The sequence below is a fragment of the Mobula hypostoma genome, chromosome 13 (genome assembly GCF_963921235.1).
Source record: "Mobula hypostoma chromosome 13, sMobHyp1.1, whole genome shotgun sequence".
Taxonomy (NCBI): domain Eukaryota; kingdom Metazoa; phylum Chordata; class Chondrichthyes; order Myliobatiformes; family Myliobatidae; genus Mobula; species Mobula hypostoma.
In genome coordinates this window covers 15,007,637-15,030,366 of record NC_086109.1, presented here as the reverse complement: position 1 = coordinate 15,030,366, position 22,730 = coordinate 15,007,637, and the positions used below count along the sequence as shown (strand labels likewise).

At 43.1% G+C, this 22,730-nt stretch overlaps 1 protein-coding gene across 3 annotated transcripts in view; it reads right to left on the bottom strand.

Annotated features, from left to right (window-relative positions):
* LOC134355449 (epidermal growth factor receptor kinase substrate 8-like protein 3) overlaps window positions 1-1,850 on the bottom strand; it is a 75,204-nt gene extending 73,354 nt beyond the window's left edge. Inside the window, exon 1 of one of the 3 annotated variants that reach the window (XM_063065356.1) lies at window positions 1,626-1,850. The gene's annotated coding sequence lies outside the window, so the exon portion shown is untranslated. The remainder of the gene's footprint in view (window positions 1-1,625) is intronic. The other 2 variants (XM_063065355.1, XM_063065354.1) reach the window with 2 other exon arrangements.
* Between the last annotated feature and the right edge of the window lie 20,880 nt (window positions 1,851-22,730).

The following is a 22,730-nucleotide window of genomic DNA, read 5'->3' as shown; positions in this document are numbered from 1 at the left end:
GTCCATATTCTGGGAAAGAGGATTACAACCTAGATTGAATCTGTAAAGGAGCATTTAGTAAAATAATTGGCATGTTGGCCAGGCATTTATTATTTTCCTTTTGTTCTGTGCCGTTCTTCATAAAATTCAGTGAACTGTCCAGTCCGTTTCAGTGTCTCTCGCCCTGCACTTGGGCCATCACCAAACACCGTGTCAGATGGAGTGTAAAAACTTTATGCAGAGGTGGAATGCAGTTTGAAAAGTGGTGGAAGAAGATGCAGTAGTGACTTCCAGAAGGAAATTTAATACACACTTGGAAAGGGAAATAAATATTACCTGCTTATGAGAAAAGGGCAGAGAAATAGCACGTAGGATTGCTCAAAAAGCCAATGTAGGCAATACTTGTTACACTGTTCTGTGAATTTGGAGTATGAAGAGAAATGGGGCATTCTGCAGTAAGTTTCTCCTCTTTCCAACTCTGGCAGTGATGTCTTACATGTTTTTTTCAAGAGTGTTTAAAAGAATGAGCTGTGTAGTAACTCTGTACATTACTGTTACTAGAAACTCATCAGCAATTCTCATTTCACCCGATTTATGTTCTAGGCTTTCACCAAAAGCTCCTTGACAGTATGGGCACTCCCAACGGTCTTTACAACAGGACAAATAAAAATCACACAAGGAAATGAGAGCAAGGGTTGTCCAACTGTGCTCTCATCTCTGTCCTGACATTCAACATTTCTGGTTGATCTATCCCAGGCCTCAACTCCTTCTCGGCCCCAAAGCCCCACCACCCTCAGCGTCTTCTCTGTGTCCATCCTTGAAAAGCTCCATCAGAATCTTACACATTTCAGTCAAATCATCATTCTTTCTTCTGAACTCTAATGACTAAAATCCAACCCACTCAGACTTCCCTTTCCTCCTTCATCACAGGAATCAACTGGGAGGAACTTTCCTGACTTCCCCAGTGCAGGTAGGTACACTCCTCTTTAAAAAAAAGACCAGAAGGTTGCACAGTGCTCCAGAGGCAGTGTATCAATATTGTACAGCTGTTGTAAGACCCTCCTTTTACCCTCCATCGCCCTCCATTACAGCATTATCAAAGCAGCACAAGACAAATATGATAGGAAGAAAAACTTGGATTTGTACAGGGCGTCCTCAAGAACTTAGAACAGTCTAAAGCATAATGCAATCAATGAAGTACATTTTAAGCGTAGTTACTGTCACAACAAATGAAGTCCCATAAACAATTTGCAGTGGAACTGACAACGACTGTATACATGTAGAAACATAAGGGAGTACATTCAAATATGTATACACTCACACATTATACACACAATATGTGTAAAATCATAAAGGCAGTATACACACACACGCAGAACAGGCACATACAGGCACATACTAAGTGCACGTATATACTTAGTGATGTATTTCAGTAAGCACTGCTAGATAATGACCAGGAATGAGGTCGTTCATTGGTCCCTATCATAACAAGACCATTTGTAGAATCCCAGTAAACCAATTCTTTCTAGAGCTCACACCTGAAGTCCGTCAGTACTCCTGTTACACTACACTACATAGTGCCTTAACTTCCAGGCATCAAGACAATCTATCAAAGAGTCTTAAGTGCTGTTTAAAGTCTTTGATACCTGATTAAGGCCGGGTTGTTTTCTTGACGAGAATCAGCGGTTCGTTTTATCAGCAAGGCAAGCAGGAATCGTAAGTTTTTATAAACTGCGACACAAACGTTAGAACAAAGTCCAGCTCGTGTAAAGCCTCTCTGCTGTAATTCCAGGAGGCTGTATTAACTTGCGAGCTCAACAGTAATGCTGCGCAACCACAAAAAAAAATGATTCTGCCAAGTTTTCACCTTATAGTTACCACACCCTCATTTCCTTGCTGCTTTCAGATCCTGATGGCCCTGCCTCTCACTGTACTCCAACACCAATCGTAATGGTAGCGCATAATATAAAAGGGGAGAGATCTATTAGCATAGTGCCTTACATATTCCTACAGTTACGCACAAAGCATAACAGGCCATTTGCACTTGGACCCGCTGTCGCAAGCAGCAAGGAGATAACAATATGCACTTAGTGCCATTTTAGGTACATCTGTATACCTGCTCGTTAATGTGAATATCTAATTAGCCAATCGTGTGGCCGCAACTCAATGCATAAAAGCGTGCAGACATGATAAAGAGATTGATTACAAGTTCAGTTGGGCCGGCAGTATTGGGCAAAACTAAATGGCTTCAGTCACAGCTGTCCATCAAAATGTTCTTTGGCAGGGGAAGTCAGAGCACCAAAGTGAAATTAAAAGATATCCATTTTTAGATTTGGTTAATAACTGGGCTGTGAAATTGAAACTGATTGAGGAAGACATAGCTGACCAAATTTGCTTGCCACCCGTTCCTCTTTGGCTTTTGCCAGAACCAGAAGTAGACCTATTCCTCCTTTTTCAGCTTCAAGGAAGCAGAGCAATTTCAACAGCGTCGATCATAAATGAATATTTAAATAATAAATGGGGATCTTATCTGAAGATTTTTACTGATGGCTCAGTGGACCCAGAGAGCAGTAGGGCAGGATTTGGGATGTATGTGTCTCAATTTGGAGTTAAGATTGGTCACCGGGTTTCAGATGGTGTTTCTGTCTTTGCAACAGAATTATTAGCAATCCTCTGGGCCTTACAGTGGATAGAAGACTCTCGACTATGCAGGGTTATCATCTGTTCGGATTCTGCTGCTGCCTTGGAGTCTATAAAAGGGAATAAATCAAAAGCTCGTCCTGACATAGTTATTGAGATTCTCTTAGTTTTGTTTAGAGTAGGGAAGATGGGTTGTGCAGTTAGATTTTCATGGATACCTGGGTATGCTGGGGTGGAGGGAAATGAAATTGTGGATGGCATTGCAAAGTCTTCCTTACAGAGCAGGCAAGTAGTAATTAGAGTACCCCAAGGCAGAGCAGAATTGAGAAGTAGGATAAAAAAAAAGTATAGAGAAGAAGTGACAAGAGGATTGGAAAAATGAATTAAAGGGAAGACATTTCTTTTCTAGTCACCCACTAGTTAAAAAGGCCTCAGAATGTTACTTTTTAAATTGTAGAGATATGGTGAAATTAACAAGACTTAGGTTGGGGTATTGTGGGCTAAACTACTATTTAAAGATAATAGGAAAACATCCTAATGGATTATTTGACTCTCGTAGTCCAGAGACAGTTCAGCATGTTTTGCTGAGTTGTAATCAACATAAAATTGAAAGAAGCACATTGTTCAAGTGGCTGTCTAACTTAAACGTGTTATGTTTTTCTATTAAATCCTTGTTTGGCCACCAAGAGAACCACTATCTGATTAAAGAGTTTATTATTCAGTTTATATGTGTGATTAGTTTATATTCGAGAATTTGAGTTTCTTGAAATTCTATAATTAATTATATATCCTGCGGAGAGCAGTAATATGCCTAGATGCTTCTAAGCTGCCAGAAATAGAAGAAGGAGAAGAAGAAGAAGGAAGAGATTCATTTGTTGTTCAGAATGGGTAAGAAATGTGATCTAAGCGACTTTGACCATGGAATGATTATTGGCGCCAGATGGGGTGGTTTGAGTATCTCAGGAATTGCTGGTCTCCTGGGACTTTCATTCTCTAGAGTTTACAGAGGATGGTGCGAGGTACAAAAAGCATCCAGTGAGTGTCAGTTCTGTGGGTGAAAACACCTAGTTATTGAGAGAGTTCAGAGGAGAATGGTCAGACTGGTTCAAGCTGATGGGAAGGTGAAAGTAACCATGCATTACAACAGTGGTGTGCAGGAGAGCATCTTTGAGTGCATTGTGTCGAACCTTGAAGTGGGTGAGCTCCTACAGCAGAAAGCCATGAATATATGCTCAGTGGGCACTTCATTCGGTACGGGAGGTAACTAATAGAGTGGCTACTCAGTGTATAATATGCTTCTCTAATATTGGTTAAATGATGACATTGGGTTGTCAGTAGAGTATTCTGAGGGCTGAGATTTTTGCAGGTTTTTTTGTATTCTGTGTTTTATTATAATTATCCATATTGTTGCACTTCAGATTTTTTTGTGTTTTTGTTTGGTCTTCTCCAGTTTACATTTAAGTTGCAATTGTCCCTGATTACTTCCAATTAATTCTCCAAGACTTTTCATGTGTCTAATTAAGCATCCCTGGACTTCCGTCTCTTAGAATTGTTACTTGTTAATTTGTAATTAGACTTGGGTTTTATCAGCTGGGCACAGATTCTTTCGTGCCTGTAAGTGTATTTAAAGGGACAGTGCTAGCCCCTTCTCATTTGCTCGGTCATCTTGATCTTTGCCTAGTGTAGTTCTGGCTGAGTTATCCAAGAACTGTTTTGTTAATAAAATTACTATTTTCAATTAACCCTTGCAAGTCTCTATGTGATTCTGCACTTGGGTCTGAAGATGTCGCATGACATGAACTTATTTTAATACAGAAGACCTTTTGCCTCACTGAGTCCATGCAGCCCTCAAGTCAAGTCAAATTGAATTTATTTCCATATCCAGAAGTACATGAAATACTGTTACTCATTTGCAGCAGCTTCACGAGCACAGAGTTTCAGATAAAGCACAGAACGTAAACTATACAAGCTGATGTACAAAACAAGATGTGAGTGAAAGGCAAACACAAGCAGAGAGAAGTCCATAAAGCTACAAGAGGTGGTCTGTGGTGTTCTGTTGCTGAGGTAGATTGTGTAGGTCAGTTCCAGGATCTGATGGTTGATCAAAGAAAATTCATTATTAAAGTATGTATGTCACCTCAGATTCATTTTCTTGTGGGCATTCACAGTGAACACAATAAAATCAATTTTTCAAAATGCATACATCTATTTTTTCTACAACTTCTAAAGTTTTAAAAATCAATTTACAACCTAATAAATTGACAGTATTGTTTGGTATAATTCCTCAACATATTCACGGTATTTCTATATCAGACCAATAGGTAATTGCATTTGTCACATTATTGGCTAGAAGTGCTATTTTATTAAAATGGAAAGATGCCTCTGCTCCCACTTTGATACAATGGTTCTCTCAGGTGATGTTATGTCTTAGTTTGGAAAAAGTTAGAAGTCGAACTTTTGATGCTAGATTTGACTTCGAGAAAAGGTGGGGTTCTTTTGCCCGTTATTATCATTGGATTTGGATGAATAAAGATGGTCCTTTTCTAATGCTTGGGTATATGGATTTGGTGGCGGATTGATGTCTTTTTTTTTATGGAAGCTTGTATGGCGTATAGCTCTGGGTTTGTGCTCCAAATGGGTTTTTTTTTCCCTTCTTTTTTGTTATTAGGGGTTTTTTTCTGTTTTATTTAGCAAGGGTTCTTTTTTTCTTTCTTTTTTCCATAAAAAAAAGCTTTAACGTTTTGTTTTTTTATTATTATTGATATACTGTTCAGCTTGGTTGATAGTTTAACTCTTATTCTACATATAGGTACGTTGCCTTGATTATTTTGATGTATTTTTCTCTGTTGTTGATTTTCAATAATAATTAATAAAAAGATTCAAAAAGAAAGAAAGAATACATACAAGATGGACAACAACCAAAGGGCGAAAGACAACAAACTGTACAAATATGAAAAGAAAAATAACAAATAAAATCATAATAAATATCAAGAACATGAGATGAGTCCATAGGTTGTGGGAACAGTTCAGCATTTGTGTGAGTGACGTTATCCCCTTTGGTTCAAGGGCCTGATGGTAGAGGGGTAATAACTGTTCCTGAACCTGGTGATGTGGATCTTGAGGCTCCTGTATTTCCTTGATGGCAGCACTAAATAGAGAGCGTGGCCTGAACGATGGGGGTCCTTGACGATGGATGCTGCTTTCCTGCGAGTGTTCCTTGTAGATGCGCTCAATGGCGGGGAGGACTTTACACATGGATGACTGGGCTGTATCCACTATCTTTTGTCAGCTTTTAGTTGTGAGGCTGCTCCTCAGCCTCATGGTGTGTGACTTCTGGCTTTTATACCCCCTGCCCAACGGTAGCAGCAGAAGAGGGTATGTCACTTTGGCGGAGATGCTTGACAAATGCTGTCAATAGGAGGAGGAGGGCAGTACTTGGTGCACTGCGGGCCATCTCCAATGCTCACTACAGCCCCTTGCATTCTTGTGCTCTGGAATTAACGTATCAGGCTATGATGCAATCAGTCAGGATGTGCATCTGTAGAAGTTAAATGTCATGTAGAGAGAGAATATTTCATTAGGAGTTTGAGGACAGTTGTTATGTTACCAAAGACACTCTCACATTTCTACAGATCCACTGTGGAGAGCATTCTAACGGACTGCATCACTGCCTGGTATGGCGGGGTGGGCGGGGTGGGGGGGGTGTGAGGGTCAACTGCACAGCCTGAAATAAACTTCAGACCGTTGTAAACATAGCACCATCCTGGGAACTTCCCTCTATAGTATCCAAGACATCTTCAAGTAGCCATGCCTCAAAAAGGCAACATCTGTCTTTAAGGACCTCCATCACCCAGGTCGTACCTTGTTCTCATTGCTGCCACTGGGGAGGAGGTGCAGAAGCCTGAAGGCGCACACTCAGCAATTCAGGAACAACTTCCTCCCCTCTGATTATGGACATTGAGCCCATGAACACTACCTCGCCACCTTTTTTTAAATTTTGCACTACTTTTATTTAATTTAACATACTCTTTGGCCATTTGCGGAAAAGAGCGTTTGAAGAGCAAGAACTCAAAACCTCCACATAGCTCATAATCTAGCACGAGTGGCCCCCGCATGCTGCTGAGAATTAACTACCTAACAGCACTACCCACAAAAGCAGTGGAGCAAAGTGTACTCATAAAGTGGCCCCAATCCACTGGCACACCAGTGCTCAGATTCCATACCTAGCATGGTGGTGGTTGCCTGACTCCAATGATGCCAGGAAACCTGTGCGGGAGAGATTTTAAAGTGGAAAGCCTGTTCCATTGGGACAGTTCCACTCTCTCCAACTCAGAAGGCTGGGTCCAGTGGTACAAACAAGCGTCACAAACTGGAGTCTTCCTTGGTTGCAGTGGATGACCGTGACGTCTTCTGTGCCTTGTGTTACGTACCCCGTAACTGGGTTGCCAAACCAGCAGAAATGGATCACTCAGTTGGAGTCTGGATTACTAGAACTAAGAAAGTTTTATTAAAGAAACAAGCAACACAGTACTCTAATCAAAAGGATAATAAATGCAACAGTTCAGCAATGATAAACACACACGTACACAGAATTAAGATAACAGGATCAATCAAGCTCTATCGTTGTCTAGGGGTAAATGACCAGTTTCAAAGTGACGCAAAGTTCAGTTCAATTTAGTTCAGTTCAGTTCGCAGACAGTGGGAGGGAAGGAGAGAGAGAGCAAAACGAATGAATATTCAAACGGCTTCCACACAGACCTTCGCAGTCAGCTTTCGGGCGAGCCCTTTGTGATGTCATCTGAGGTCACCGACTGTAACCCCTCCGTTTCCAGATATGATCGTTTCTCTGCAGTGGACCTGGCACCCAGGCAAGGGTGCACACACCAGGTTCCCGTCGATCTTGCCTTTCCACTTCGAGCGTCTATGGCTTGATCCTGCGACCAGCCCTCCAAAAACTTCCCACCGACTTGTGGGAGACGCATCACTTCCAGGGTCTCGTTACCTCGGGGTGTCGTGTGTGTCTTGCCTTAGTGAACCTGTCCCTTTTTATCCCCCTGCTGGGGTATCGCCTGTCCATCACTTCAAACAGTTCAGGGTTCAAAGGGGGAGCCGATCTTGACAGCTCTCCTTCTGTTACTCTCTCCCGTCCCTTCATTAACATCTCCAAATGCTGCTCCATTGTTTTCCTTATCTCTCTCTCTCCTGAAGACAGGTGGCAGACCAACTGCTGATCCCACTGGTGCCAGCACAGAACAGCTAACATCTTAATCTATGTGTATTCTCATCACACTTGTCATGCCCTTCACTCTCCATAGTGCGCTGCAGTACCATCTTCCTAGCCCTTGGATCTCACTGTAGATCTCATCCGCCCAGTCTGCCAGAGCTAAACTCGTATGCTGGACAGGCGTTGTCCTATCTCACTGAGGTATGAGGCCACCGATTACCCTCACCTGGTTCAGCCTGCTTGTCGAAGCGGCCACACCCTGGTACACCGCAGCCATATGCAAACAGCTACTTGGTGCCACAGGTGAAAGCTGAGTGTCCGGTGGGGTCGGAAGGTGAGTGAGCTGCCCCAGAGTGGACACGACGAGCCCCTTACATACCCAACACTGAGAGTCAGTCAGCTCCGATGGGCAGGCACATGACCTGACTCCTGAAACAGACACCCCGTTCTGCGCTATGGACCACTAAGTGGACAAGAGAAAACAATTGAAACGTGTTCTCAAATGCTCTTTGAAAACATGTAATATCCTGATGAAAGGTCTCGACCTGAAACTCCAACTGCTTATTTTTTTCCATAAATTTCCTGGCCCGCTGAGTTGCTCTAACATTTTGTATGTGTTACTCTGAATTGTCAACATCTGCAGAATCTCATCTGTTGACAACATCTCACAGACTCACCAGAATCCCTGGTCCAGCCCAGTGGACATGGGGAAGGAGGAAGTGGTACAGGCAGGTATCATTGTGCTTTGTGCCACACTTCACAGTGCTAATGACCCACTGCTGTCCGTGAGGAGTTTGAAGGTTCTCTCCGACACCGAGTGGGTTTCTTCCGGGTGCCCCGGTCTTCTCCCACATTCCAGAGGGGCATGGGTTAGTAAGTTGCGGTCGTGCTACGTTGGCACTGGAAGTGCGGCAACGCTTGCGGGCAGCCTCCGGCACATCCTCGGGCTGCGTTGGTCATTGACACAAGACGATGCATTTCAATGTATGTTTTGACGTTTTCAATGTGCATGTGACAAATAAAGTTGATCTGCAGTCTAATTGATGATGATATTTGGGCACTTGCATGGACAGGAAAGGTTCATGCACAAAAACAGACATACAGGAGTAGCTCGGGTAGCTCGACTTGCTCGGCGTGGACATGTCGGTCTGAATGACCTGTTTCTGTGCTCTGTAGCTCTAGGACTCTAAGGTGCTGTGGCTTTGAGAGCATTTGGTTGGAGAACCCAGGGTAAATGAGTGAAGGGGTGGCATCAGTTCCCGAATTACCCACACATTCACCCCATCAGGCACCTCCCACCCCCTCTGAGACTACAGGTCCCACATTGGTCTCATCAGCCTCCTCAGAGCCCAGATGACTGGAGTGGAAGTCCTTCTTGATCCCAAGTCTTTGTCTAAGAGGGAAGATACACATATACTTCTGCACCAGTAGAGGGAAGCAGAAGCTCACACAACTGCCTGAAGACCTGAAAATGTGTAGCATCCCACTAACTCATCAAAATTCTTCGCCCAAGCCCAATCAGTAACTGGCAGGAGATACTGGGATGGCTTTAACAACGTCCACTCCGTTTGTCGGGAGCACCCACTGCAGGTGGCAAAGGTAAACCACTTCAAAGGCTATCCAGCAACATTGCTTTTTAAAATTTATTTATTCAGCATGGCGACAGACCCTTCAGCCCATTGAGCCTGTGCTGCCCTTTTACACCCATGTGGCCAATTAACCTACTAACCCGTACGTCTTTGGAATTGGCAGGAAACTGGAGCACCCGGAGGAAGCCCACACAGTCACAGGGAGAATATACAAATTCCTTACATACAGTGGTGAAAATTGAACATGGATCACTGGCGCAGTAAAGGTCACGCTAATTGCTACGCCACCGGACTCGAGCCCAACTATCAGTGTCACTGATCCATACTTGGGGTCAGGAGTTTGTAAAACAGTGCACTCTCTGCAGTATAGTAATCAATACCAATTCTGGAGAAACAGGTATCACTACTCAAACCCAGTTGAAAGGGCAATGGTGAACTGCCTTCAACTGCTGATGTTAAATATAGAATCAGGTTTAATACCGCCAGTATATGTTGTGAAGTTTGTTGTTTGATGATGCCTCTATGGTGAAGTTATTCCCAGTTTGCTATTTCCTTGCACCCTAAGACAACAACCTATGACCTCTGCCCCAATGACCTAATGACTGAGGTCATGTGTTTAGGTAGGGTGAGTGGCAACTGATGAATCCTCGGGGGTTTGCTATGTTACATCCTGCAGAGGATCAGGCTGACCATCAGGCGGGATATTTTGTGCCGAGAGGGTGTTGAGTGAGCTTGTTGCCAGTCCATCACAGGCAACTTCCCCACCAATGAACACATTTCATGGAGCACTGCCACAAGAAAACAATATCTATCATCAAGAACCCCACCACCCAGCCTATGCTCTCTACTTCTATCGGGCAGGAGGAACAGGAGCCTCGGGTCCTGCAGCAGCAGGTTCATGAACAGATTTAACCCTACAAGCACCAAGCTTCTGATCCTCAGAGATTACTTCATTCACTTTCTCGTCGAACTGATTCCACAACCTACAGGTTCACCTTACTGGACTATACAACTCGTGTTCTCAGTGTTATGTTTTTATTTATTTGTACAACTTGTCTTTTGCACATCGGTTATTTAATTATGCATAGTTTTTGTAAATTATATCATATTTCTTTCTTTTCCTAGAAATTGCTGCAAGAAAATTAATCTCAAGGTAGTATGGTAACATGTACATACTTTGATTTTAAAAAAAACTTTAAATTTGATTTTAAGAGGCATCATCAAACAACAAACTTCACAACATGTATCAGTGTTATTAAATCTGATTCTATATTTCTAAAACATTGGGAAGAGAACAAGCGGGAGAAGAAGATGGCAGCTCGCAGCAGCCACTCCGGTGGTGATGTCTGCTATTTGTCAAGTAGGGTGCCGTGCACAATCCTGAATTGATGGAGACGGACGTGAGAGCACGGAGGAACATCTGGTGAAACTTCTGAAATGCCCGCTTCGCTGCTGCTGCTACTGTGTTGTCCAGAATCTCCAGAGGAGAAGGCCCCGAGTCCTCGGCTTTGCTTGTTGCTCGGCGGCCGGGGTGGGATCAAAGCGCTAGGCAGAGGATGATCCTCAGAGAGGCTGTGTCGGAGGGGCTGGTCGGAGGCTTGAAGTTTTCAGACAGACTCAGAGTCTGCTGCGGTTGGGTGCTTCCAATGGTGCTGCATTGGCAAGTTGGCGGCGCTTGGAGGTTCATGGCAGGGAGAGTTCCTCCCTTCTACCGCCTGTGTGGGATGATGAACTATCGGGACTTTGAGACTTTTTTTAACCGTGCCCACGGTCTGCTCTTTATCAAATTATGGTATTGCTTTGCACTGTTGTAACTGTATGTTATAATTATGTGGCTTTGTTAGTTTTAGTCTTGGTTCGTCCTGTGTTTTCTTGTGATATCATTCTGGAAGAACATTGTATCATTTTTTAATGCATGCATTTCTAAATGACAATAAGTGAGGACTGAGTGTCCTCATAATCTAATCTAATCTAAGCCTCACTCCCACCCCCCACAAACCCTCTCTGATGTCCTCCCCTTGCTTTGTCTCGTATTAATGAGCTAAATTTTAGACTTCTCTGCCGCTGCACTCGATGAGAGAGGTCAGCTTGGAGCAGACTGAGGAATGAACCTCAATCCTCCTGGCCTGCCTGTAAGAGAACCAAACTGAACTGTGTGAAGTTCAAAGTAGTTTTATTATCAAAGTACATATGTGCCACCAATACTACCTTGAGATTCATTTTCTTGCAGGCATCTACAAGAAAAAGAAAAATACGACAGCATTTTACAAAAATACATAAACAGACAATGACAAACAACCAATGGGCAAAACAAGACCAATTGGACAAATAAAAGTAATGCTGAGAACATGAGTTGTAAAGAGTCCTTAAAAGTGAGTCTACAGGTCTGTAGGATAGGATAGTGTAGCACCAAACGTTAAGGCTGTCACTGAATGCACACATCATTACATACAAGGCTCCTTCTGGACCATTATTTGCACCATCCATGCACTGGGGGTGCTGGGTGCTATAACATTTACTCAGATAGGTCACAGAGTTAGGGCTTAAGAACATGCTCTTTTCTTGCTGCTGCCTTGAGAAAGAAGGTACAGGAGACTCAGGACTCACACCACCAAGTTCAGGAACAGTTATTACCCCCCAGTCGTCAGGCTCTTGAACCAAGGGGGATAACTTCATTTACCTCATCATTGAAATGTCCCCAAAAGCTATGGACTCACTTTCGAGGACCCTTCATCTCATGTTTTCAACATGTATTGCTTATTTATTAATTATTATTATTATTTCTTACTGTTTTTGTACTTGGGCAGTTTGTTGTCTTTTGCACCCTGGTTGAACCCCCAATTTGCTGTGGTCTTTCATTGATTCTAGTACAGTTATTATTGTATTATGAATTAATTGGGTATGCCCACAAGGAAATGAATCTCAATGTGGTAAGAGGTGACATATGTACTTTAATAATAAATTTACTTTGAACTTTGAAATGATGTGATATAGGTAAAGTCACTGAGGTCATTCTGTTTGGAGTGAGGAACAAATAGAGAGGAGATTTGATAAAGGTGAACAGGATTGCGACTTGATTGGGGAAAGTATGTGGAAGGCAGCTGTTTTCATCAGTGGGAGGTTCAAGGGGGACACAGATTTAAGGTGCTGGGCAAAGGGGAGAAGAGATGTGATTGCAGTGATCAGTTGTAATCAAGAATGCACTCCCTGTAAGGCTGGTGAATATGGTTAGGGAGTTAATGAGTTGAACAGCATGAAAATGGGCTCCTCGGCCCACCAAGTCCATGCCAGTCACCAAATACCTATCTGTGGTTGTCCCATTTGGAATCAGTTCTGAGTCCCTTCAAAAGCTCATCCAAATCCTTAAATAATGAGAGTATCTATATCGATGCATCCCTCGGGTGGTAGTCCAGAGCTCAGCCAACCTCCGCTTGAAATAATTCCTCAAGTCCCCTCTCAATTGCCTGTTACTGTAAGCATATGCTTTCTTGTCAAGGATAAATTTGTGAAACGGAAAGGGTTCTCACTCTCTATCCTATCCATAGTTAATGGCAGAACAATCAGGTCAGCCCCATGGACTATCCATTTCCCTCCATAGATGCTGATTGACTTGCTGGCTTCCTCCAGCATCTTGCAAGCTATAGCCCTCAGCCTTCTCTCCTCCAAAAAGGTCAAAACTGGCCTTTCCAATCTCAAAAGTTCTAAGTAAATTTATTATCAAAGTACATATGTAACTATATTTTAAGGATTTATTTATTTAGAGATACAGCATGGAACAGGTCCTTCTAGCCGGAAACCTTCCTTTTAACACCAGCCTACTCGCAGGAATTTACAATGACCAATTAACCAACGTGGCTGCATGTGGACATACCCGACCAAAACTTTTCCATGGAGGGCTTCCAGACCGTTCCAGCTGACCGGAAGTGCACTGAGAGTGGTAAGCGTAAAGGAGTTGGGCTTGCTGTTCTGGTTAACAACGGATGGTGCAATCCTGGTCATATTACGATCGAGGAACGTGTTTGTAGCCCGGATATTGAACTTTTTGCTGTTGGACTCCAGCCACATTCCACCGTGATACAACACTTGGCGGCACGGGAGGTCGTTCCTGCCTGTGGCCATTGAACTTTGCAGCTCCTCCTGTGGAGGGTCAGACACCCTGAACCAATAGGCTGGTCCTGGACTTGTTTCCATCTGGCATAGTTTGCATCTTGTTGTTTGATTGTTTGTGGTTTTTGTATTGCTATATTTGTGCTCTATTCTTGGCTGGTGCAGCTGTAATGAAACTCAATTTCCCTCGGGATCGATAAAATATGTCTATGTCTAACCAGTACATCTCTGGAATATGGAGGAAACCCAAGCACTCAGAGGAAACCCATTACGTTCACAGGGAGAATGTACAAAATCCTTACAGGCAGCATCAGAACTGAACGCCGAACTCTGATGCTCCGAGCTGTAATTGCATCGTCCTGACCGCTAAGATACCGTGGCGCCCCAATACTGCACTGAGATTCACAGTAAGTGCAAAGAAATGCAATAGAATCAATGAAAGACCGCACACGACAGAGGTGGACAAACAACCAATGTGCAAAAGACAACAAACGGTGCAAATACAAAAAAGCAAAAATAATAATAATAAATTAATAAGCAATAAATATTGAAAATTTGAGTAACTGGGTCCATAGGTTGTGGATTCAGTTCACTGTTGTGGTGAGTGAAATTATCCCCTCTGGTTCAAGAACTTGATAGTGGAGGTGTTATAACTGTTCCTATACCTGGTGGTGTGGGACTTGGAGCTCCTGTACCTCCTTCCTGATGGCAGCAGCAATAAGAGAACATGGCCTGGATGGTTAGGTTCCTTGATGACGGATGTTGCTTTCCTGTGACAGTGCTCCTTGTAAACACGCACAGTGATGGGAAGACCTTTACCTGTAATGGACTGGTCTGTAGGCTTTTCTGTTCAAGGGCAGTGGTATTTCCATACCAGGCCGTGATGCAACCAGTCGGTATACTCTCTGCTGTGTATCTATAGAAATTTGCCAAAGTTTTAGATGACATGACGAATCTGCACAAACTTCTAAGAAAGTAGAGGTACAGCCGTACTTTCCTCGTAATGACACTTGTGTGCTTGGAGTAGGACAGATCCTCTGAAAGATAACGCCGAGGAATTTAAAGTTGCCAACGCTTTCCTCCTCTGATCCCCTGATGAGGACTGGCTCATGGACCTCCGATTTCCTCCGCTTGTAGTCAATAATCATCTCTATTCAACCAGAATTTTCAGTCTCCCTCCAATATGCTGGTTTGTCACCAACTTTGAATCAGCCAATGGCAATGGTGGCAGCCCACTTGGATATGGCATTGGAGCTGTATTAGTCTCATAGTCATAAGCATAAAGTAAGTAGAGCAATGTACTAATCACACAGCCTTGTGGAGCACCTATGCTGATGGAGACTGTGGAGGAGATGTTGTTGCCAATCTGAACTGAGGAGTTTATAAGTGAGGAAATCCAGGATCCAATTGCACAAGGAGAAATTAAGGCCTAGGTCTTGGAACTTATTGATTAATTCTGAGAGGATGAGAGTGTTGAAAGCAGAGTTGTAGTCAATGAAGAGGATCCTGATATATGCATCTTTACTGTCCAGATGTTCCAAGGTTGAGTGAAGAGCCAATGAAATGGCATCTGCTATTCGCCTGTTGTGATGGTAGACAAACTGAGGTAGATTAGATTATGAGGACACACAGTCCTCTTTTATTGTCATTTAGTAATGCATGCATTAAGAAATGATACAATGCTTTTCCAGAACGATACCACGAAAACACATGACAAACCAACTTAAAAACTAACAAAAACCACATAATTATAACATATAGTTACAACAGTGCAAAGCAATACTGTAATTTGATAAGAACAGACTATGGCATGGTAAAAGTCTCAAAGTCTCTTGAAAGTCCCATCATCTCACACAGATGGTAAACCTCCAGCGCCGCAAATTTGCCGATGCAGCATCCTGGAAGCATCCGACCACAGTCTGACTCCAAATCCGTCCAAAAACTCCGAGCCTCCGGCCAGCTCTCCAACACCGAGCACCGAGCACCATCTCTGCCGAGCGTTTCGATGCCAGCTCTGGCAACAGGCAACAGGCAAAGCCGAGGATTTGGGGCCTTTGTCTCTGGAGATTCTCGATCGCACAGTAGCGGCGGCAGCAAAGCAGGCATTTCAGAAGTTACTCCAGGTGTTCCTCCGTGCTCCTCACTGCTGTCTCCATCGAATCCAGATTGTGCATGGCCCCCTAGTTACACATACGATATTCATTTGGAACGGCCGCACGCACTGCGTTGTGCCGCCATCTTCTCCTCCCTCCTGATCCAAGTCACTCTTTGGGCAGGAGTTGATATGTTTCACCAGCCTCTCAAAGCATTTCATCAGTGGATGGAAGTGCTTCTGGATGGCTGAGGCAGGTCACCACGATCTTCCTAGGCACCAGTATAACTGAATCCTGCTTAAAATTGATGGGTACCTCAGAATGCCAAAGCAAGAGGGTAAAGATACCTCCTGGAAGTTGAATAATATTCAGCCAGGTATTCCATCTGGGCCAGATAATTTCTGAAGGATGCTCTCATGTTGACCTCAGACTGAAATCACAGGGTATTGGGAGCGGTGGGAGTTCGTGAAGGTGCTTCCATGTTCTGTCGGTCAAATCGAGCATAAAGGCATTGAGCTTATCTGGAAGTGAAACCTTGTTTTCACCTATGTCGCTTGATTTTGCATTGTAGAAGGTGATAGCATTCAAGCCCTGCCCCAGCTGCCAAGCATCCTTCTGTGGTTCAAGTTTGCTCCGGAATTGCCACTTCACATGAGGGATGGCTTTCCAGAGGTCGTATCTGGACCTCTGGTCTGGTGCTCAGCAGACTGCAGATCTCTTGGTTCATCTAGAGATTCTGGTTGGGAAGGATTCTGAACAGTTTTGTGGGGACGTGTATATCCACAACTGCATTTATAAAGTCTGTGACAGCCGTATCGTGGTTGTCTCGTGTCACTGTGTCTCTCCACATAAGTGAAACACTCTATCCCAGGCATCATCCTGGTTGAATCTCCTTTGCAGCCTCTCCAGTGCCATCATGTCCTTGCTAGAATGCAGACCTACACACATTCAGATTTGATGCGAGTTTATTGTACTGCTGCTGCAAAACCGCAAATTTCACCTGGTATACCAGTGATTATAAATCTGATTCTGAGCAGGATCCCCAGTTCAGATCATTGCATTGGCATTTATAGGGAGGTAACTGCAAGCTCGTGATGAAGCAGCAGGAAAATGAGATCGATTGGAAAGAGCTAGCAGGGCTCCAGTGGGCTGATAGGTCTCCTTATGAGCCGTAATAATTCCATGTTTCTTTTCCAACCACAAAGAAGAGCACTTCAGGAACTCAGCAGGGTTCCTTTGATGCAAGATCCCAAAACCACCTCGAGGGCAGCAGGCACAAGGCATTACACCAACTCCAAGTTCTCCTGACAGAATGTTTTAAATTTATAATTCTGGATAGAAGCCAGTCGCTGAATTAGAAACCAGCAACAGTGTAAAACTGGAGAGACATGAGGACCACCATACCAACAAACCTAACTTTTCCATAAATACCGCAATGCTGTTAATGGAAACGCATTAGATCAGAGCACTAAGCCAAGCAGGATAGTGGCAGGAAGCCACTCTTACTGGCAGTGTTTCATACAAAAATGAAAGATAATATCTATCCCACAATCCAACTACGGTTCTCTACTGGGCAGCTGATAAATAGAACAAGTCGAGTCTTTTTATTCTTGTGATTAACTTTATTCCAAATTGTCTGACCTATTTAAATATGTCGATACACAAAAATCTCGCTCTAATTTAAGGTTTGACTGTACAGCAAATGGAATAGGACCATCTGCTCTTTGAGTCTCTTGAATATTAAAAAAAAATTGCTCATACTTTTTGCTACTTTTTAAATGATCAGTACTCCACAATATTTCAGACTCAGAATTGGGTTCCATATCACTGGCGTGTGTCATGAAATGCGTTGTTTTGTGGCAGCAGTACAATGCAAAACATAATCATAAAACTATAAATTACAGTAAGTTATATATTAATGTGTGTGTCCATCCGGCTGTCCCTGTGAAAGGTTTTGCTGCTAACGTAATGGATCCTGGACTTCCTGTCAGCTCGCCAGCAGGTGGTAAGAGTGGGCTCCCTCATCCCCACCCCTCTGACCCTCAACACAGGAGCCCCTCAGGGCTGTGTACTAGGTCCCCTCCTTTACTCCCTGTATACCCATGACTGTGGCACCACCCACAGCTCTAATCTGCTAATTAAATTTGCCGATGAAACTACATTGATTGGCCTCATCTCAAACAACAACGAGGTGGCCTACGGGGAAGAAGTTATCTCTCTGACACATTGGTGTCAAGAAAACAACCTCTCCCTCAATGGCGCAAAAACAAAGGAGCCGGTTGTGGGTTACAGGAGGACTGGAGACGGGCTAACCCCTATTGACATCAATGGATCTGGGGATGACAGGGTAAACAGCTTCAAGTTCCTCGGCATCCACCTCACGAGGTCTGTACACACCAGCTGTGTGGTGAAAAAGGCACAGCAGCACCTCTTTCACTTCACAAGGTTGAGAAAGTCTGGTGTGGGCCCCCAAATCCTAAGGACTTCTACAGGGGCATAATTGAGAGCATTCTGACTGGCTGCATCATTGCCTTGTATGGGAATTGTACCTCCCTTAATTGTAGGATTCTGCAGAGAGTGGTGCAGACAGCCCAGCGCATCTATAGTTATGAACTTCCCACTATTCAGGACATTTACAAAGACAGGTATGAAAAAAGGGCCAGAAGGATTACTGGGGACCCAAGTCACCCTAACCTTAATCTATTCCAGCTGCTACCATCCGGGAAATGGTACTGCGTTATAAAAGCCAGGACCAAAAGGCTCTGGGACAGCTTCTTCCACCAGGCCACCAGACTGATTGACTTGCACTGATTTGAGTGTGTTTCTATGTTGTATTGACTGTTCTATTTATTATAAATTATAAATTACTATGATTGCACATTCAGACAGAGACATAACTTAAAGATTTTTATTCTTAATGTACGTGAAGGATGTAAGAAATAAAGTAAATTCAATTCAATTCTGTAGAAGCAGTGTTTGGGTTATGGTTAGAGATAATGGCTGCTTTGGAATGTGAGCCGTCCAGTGACAGGAGGGTGTTTTCGTGCCGTGTGCCCGACACCAGGGCGTTCTGAGTCTTTTATTCAGTGGGAGATGAAGAGAGGAGACCCGGGAGGGAGGAGATCGTAGGACTCAACCCGGAGCAGAGCCATAATCCGACAAAGGCCGGGGAAATCGAAGGGGAAACCATGAGCTCCAACTTGTGCACATTAGACTGTTTCATTAAAATGGGCCCTTTTCTTTTGTGCTTTTTCTTCACTAACCCTGTGGTCAAACTAAGAATTATAAAGCTAAATTGTTTAATTGAATGCAGTGTTATTTCGGGTTACTGATTTGTAACGGGGTAACAAGTCACACAGCATCCACACTAACAAGGAGGGATATATATATGATCTCTGAAGAAGATGGCAGAGTTTGTCGTCGAAAAATTCGTTATAATTGTTACCCTGTACCTGGCTGGAAGCCTGAGAAGAGTTTAAACCACAGCATATTTCCCACCCCACAGCTAACTGGGTAACCATACATGAGTTTTTAGGTTGTGTATAGCCTTAGTCACATCCAGCTGAGCATGAGGAATAGCAACAAACTTGTGAAAGTTCACCTGAACCACTCTTGTCAGACCACCCACAACCTCAACCATCTTCCTGTGTTCGAGGCATGATTCCCATCACTGAGGAACTTTCAGTCCAAATGAAGTATCCCAACCTGAAATTCAACTGTACGTTTCCCTCCACTGATGCTGCATGACCTGCTGAGTTCCTGCAGCAGCTCACATTTCCCAGCATCTGCAGTCCCTCGTGTCTCTGCTGAGGAATTTTTCCCAGGATTCCATGACATGGGAGCAGAAATGGGGGATTCAGCCCAGCAATTCTGCTCTGCCACCCTATCATGGCTGATACACTGCATTATTCCTCTCAAACCCATTCTCCATAACCTTTCACACTCTTATTAGTCCAGAACTTGCCAACTTTACCTTTAAATATACACAATGACAATGTACAGCCTGTGGCAACGAATTCCACAAATTAATCGCCCTGTAGCTAAAGAAATTCCTCCTCATCTCTGGTTTAAAGAGGCATCCTTGTATTCTGAGGCTGTGCCCTCTTGTCCTAGACTGCCTCATTACAGGAAACATCCTCTCCACTCTATCTAGGCCTTTCAATGTTCAATAAGTTTCAATATGAGATCCCTCTTTATTCTTCTAAACTCCAGAGCCATCAAATGCTCCTCACACATTCTCTTCATTCCCGGGATCATTCTCGTGAACCTCCTCTGGACCCTCTCCAATGCCAGCATATCTTTTTTTGACATAAGGGGCCCAAAACTGTTCACAATACTCTAATTGGGGTCTGAACATCCTTGCTTTCATATTCTAGTCCTCTCGAAATGAGGGCTAACATTGCGTTTGCCTTCCTTACCTCTGAATCTTCCTGCAAGTTAATCTTTAGTGAATCAGACATGAGAACTTGCAAGTCACTTTCCACCCCAGATTTCTGAATTTGCTCCCTGTTTAGAAAATAGTCTATACATTCTAACACTTTGTCTTAGCACTCATGAGTTGTGGATCTTCTTGGAGCCAAATCCTCCCAGCATCTGGTTGACTGTCCATCACCAGTCATGACTGTATGTGGCTAGATTATCAGATGGGGGGATGATTTGGCTCTGACTGTGGAATGTGGCCTTGATGTAGACTGTTGGGTGTTGAGCATGCACTTTGCAGTTTTACAGTCACATAACTTGCTTCTAGGTGTGTCAGACATTGCTTCCTGCTTCCACACTTGTCACGGAAATAATGTGGGTGGACTTCACTCTGTCACAAAGTTTGAAACTACCTGTAAGGTCCCAGCTTCCTTCTTTCATAATCCATGTGCCCTAGCACCACCCAGTGCCCTAACTTTGAGCTCACACATTCTTCGAACACCTTCTCTCATTTCCTCTGCAAGGCCACCTTGACCACGTTGCTGCCTACACCCATTTCTCATTAAGCCCCTGACCAACAACAAGGCTGGTCGTTGCACCAGCTGACTGACTGAAATACACTCAGTGGCCACTTTATTAGGTACACCAGTGCACCCCCCTCAGCCAATCATGAGGCAGCAACTCAATGCATAAAAGCATGCAGACATGGTCAAGAGGTTCAGTTGTTCTTCAGACCAAACATCAGAATGGGGAGGAAATGTGATCTAAGTGACTTCAACTGTGCAATAACTGTTAATGCCAGATGGGGTGGTTTGAGTGTCTCAGAAACTGCTGATCTCCTAGAATTTTCACTCACAAGAATCTCTAGAGTCTGTAGAGAATGGTGAGAAAAATGAAAACAAAAACATCCAGTGAGTGGCACTTCTGTGGGTGAAAACACCTTGCGAATAAGAGAAGTCAGAGGGCAAAGGAAGGCAACAGTAACTCAGATAACCACATGTGACAACAGTGAAGAGCATGTCTGAATACACAACACATTGAACTTTGAAGTAGATGGGCTTCAACAGCAGAAGACCATGAACATACACTCAGTGGTCACTTTATTAGGTACAGGCGGTACATTATAAAGTGGCCACTGAGTATAAATTTAGAAGATGATGAAACATTTGAGGACTGCATTGAAGATTGAGAGGAAGAGTACTAAGACAAAAGATTTTAAATCAGTGATTTTTGAGATTTAATTTCTAATTTGAAGCTACAAGAAATGGTTTCATGGGTAGAAGCGCTTCTGACGCACACTAACGATGAGCAGGGGCATTATTCCTCATAGGAATTAGTCTCTCGAATCTTCCTAATAGACATAGAAAGTTTCTTTTTGCTTCAAATCACATCTGTCTCTCTCAGAAGCACCTTAAAGCTCACATCTTTGGTCAAATTCTTGCTCAGATGTTCCACAATCCCCTTCTCGTCTCAGTGAAATTGTTTTGGTGCCTAAAAGACATTTTATTAAAATTCAATATTGTATTTGCCTCCTAAGTATGTCCAGCAGTTTTTTTTTATTCTATCTGCTGTACTTTCAGAGATAAAATGACACTTGATTTCAATCCTCGCCCTGACCACTTTAACATTTATTCATAAAGTTTGAATAATTTTGAAGTTTGTTTAATTCAAAAAGATAGAGCTTGCACGGAACATTATCCAATAGCAGTATCAATAAAATAAAGGCAGAGAGCAAAGGTGATATAATTATACTCTGTGGATCACAAACTACGTTGGTGTAGCTGTAAAGAATTTCATCACTGGTATCTATGATTTCCATCCAGCTCTGATTCACTAGAGGGTTTTGCAAAACCCTTTAGAGAAGCAAAGTCCTGCTGAAGGATTATGAGGTAAATTGTTCCAATTTTAAGATGCATGCTAATGTATTTCCTTTTGGATTAATACACTGAAACAGATCTTAACCACAAGAGATTCTGTAGATGCTGGAAATCCAGAGTAACACATAGAAAGTGCTGGAGGAACTCTGCAGGCCAGGCAGCATCTATGGAAACGAATAGCTTCTTGGCTCGAAACGTCAACTCTTCATTCCCCTTCATAGATTCTGCCTGACCTGCTGAGTTTCTCCAGCAGTTTGTGTGTGTTACTCTGAAGCAGATTTGTTTTGCTGGTTTTTCAATCCTAACGGTAAAAGATCTCAAAGCATTTTTCTATAAAATCTGTGCCTCTATACTCTCTGATATTGTTGTGAATGATTGATGTTTTTAATTTTGACAACCCCCTTGGCAGTGAATTCCTGATTGTCAGAATTGTTTGTTCAGGTGCTTTAAGTGGTCATGGCAAAATTTACCATTCTCGACTCTTATTTTGATCCATTTCCACTCACAAAGGGTATGAGACAGATGTAACAAAATGGAAATATAAAATTAAAACGTATTTCCTTTCTCGATGCAGTGTCCAAATCCTGCAACACATTGGTCAATAGTACTAAGGAAATGCCTTTATAAGAAATGGTTCCAATTAACAGCTAATCAACCCCTTGTCAAATTCATTAGGAATGAAGAATACATTCTGGTCTTTCTGCTTACATCCATATCCAAAAAAGATTTAAAAATTAAGATTAGCTTTATTTGTCACATTTGCATTGAAATAGTGCAACGTATCTTGTGTCAAATCAAATCA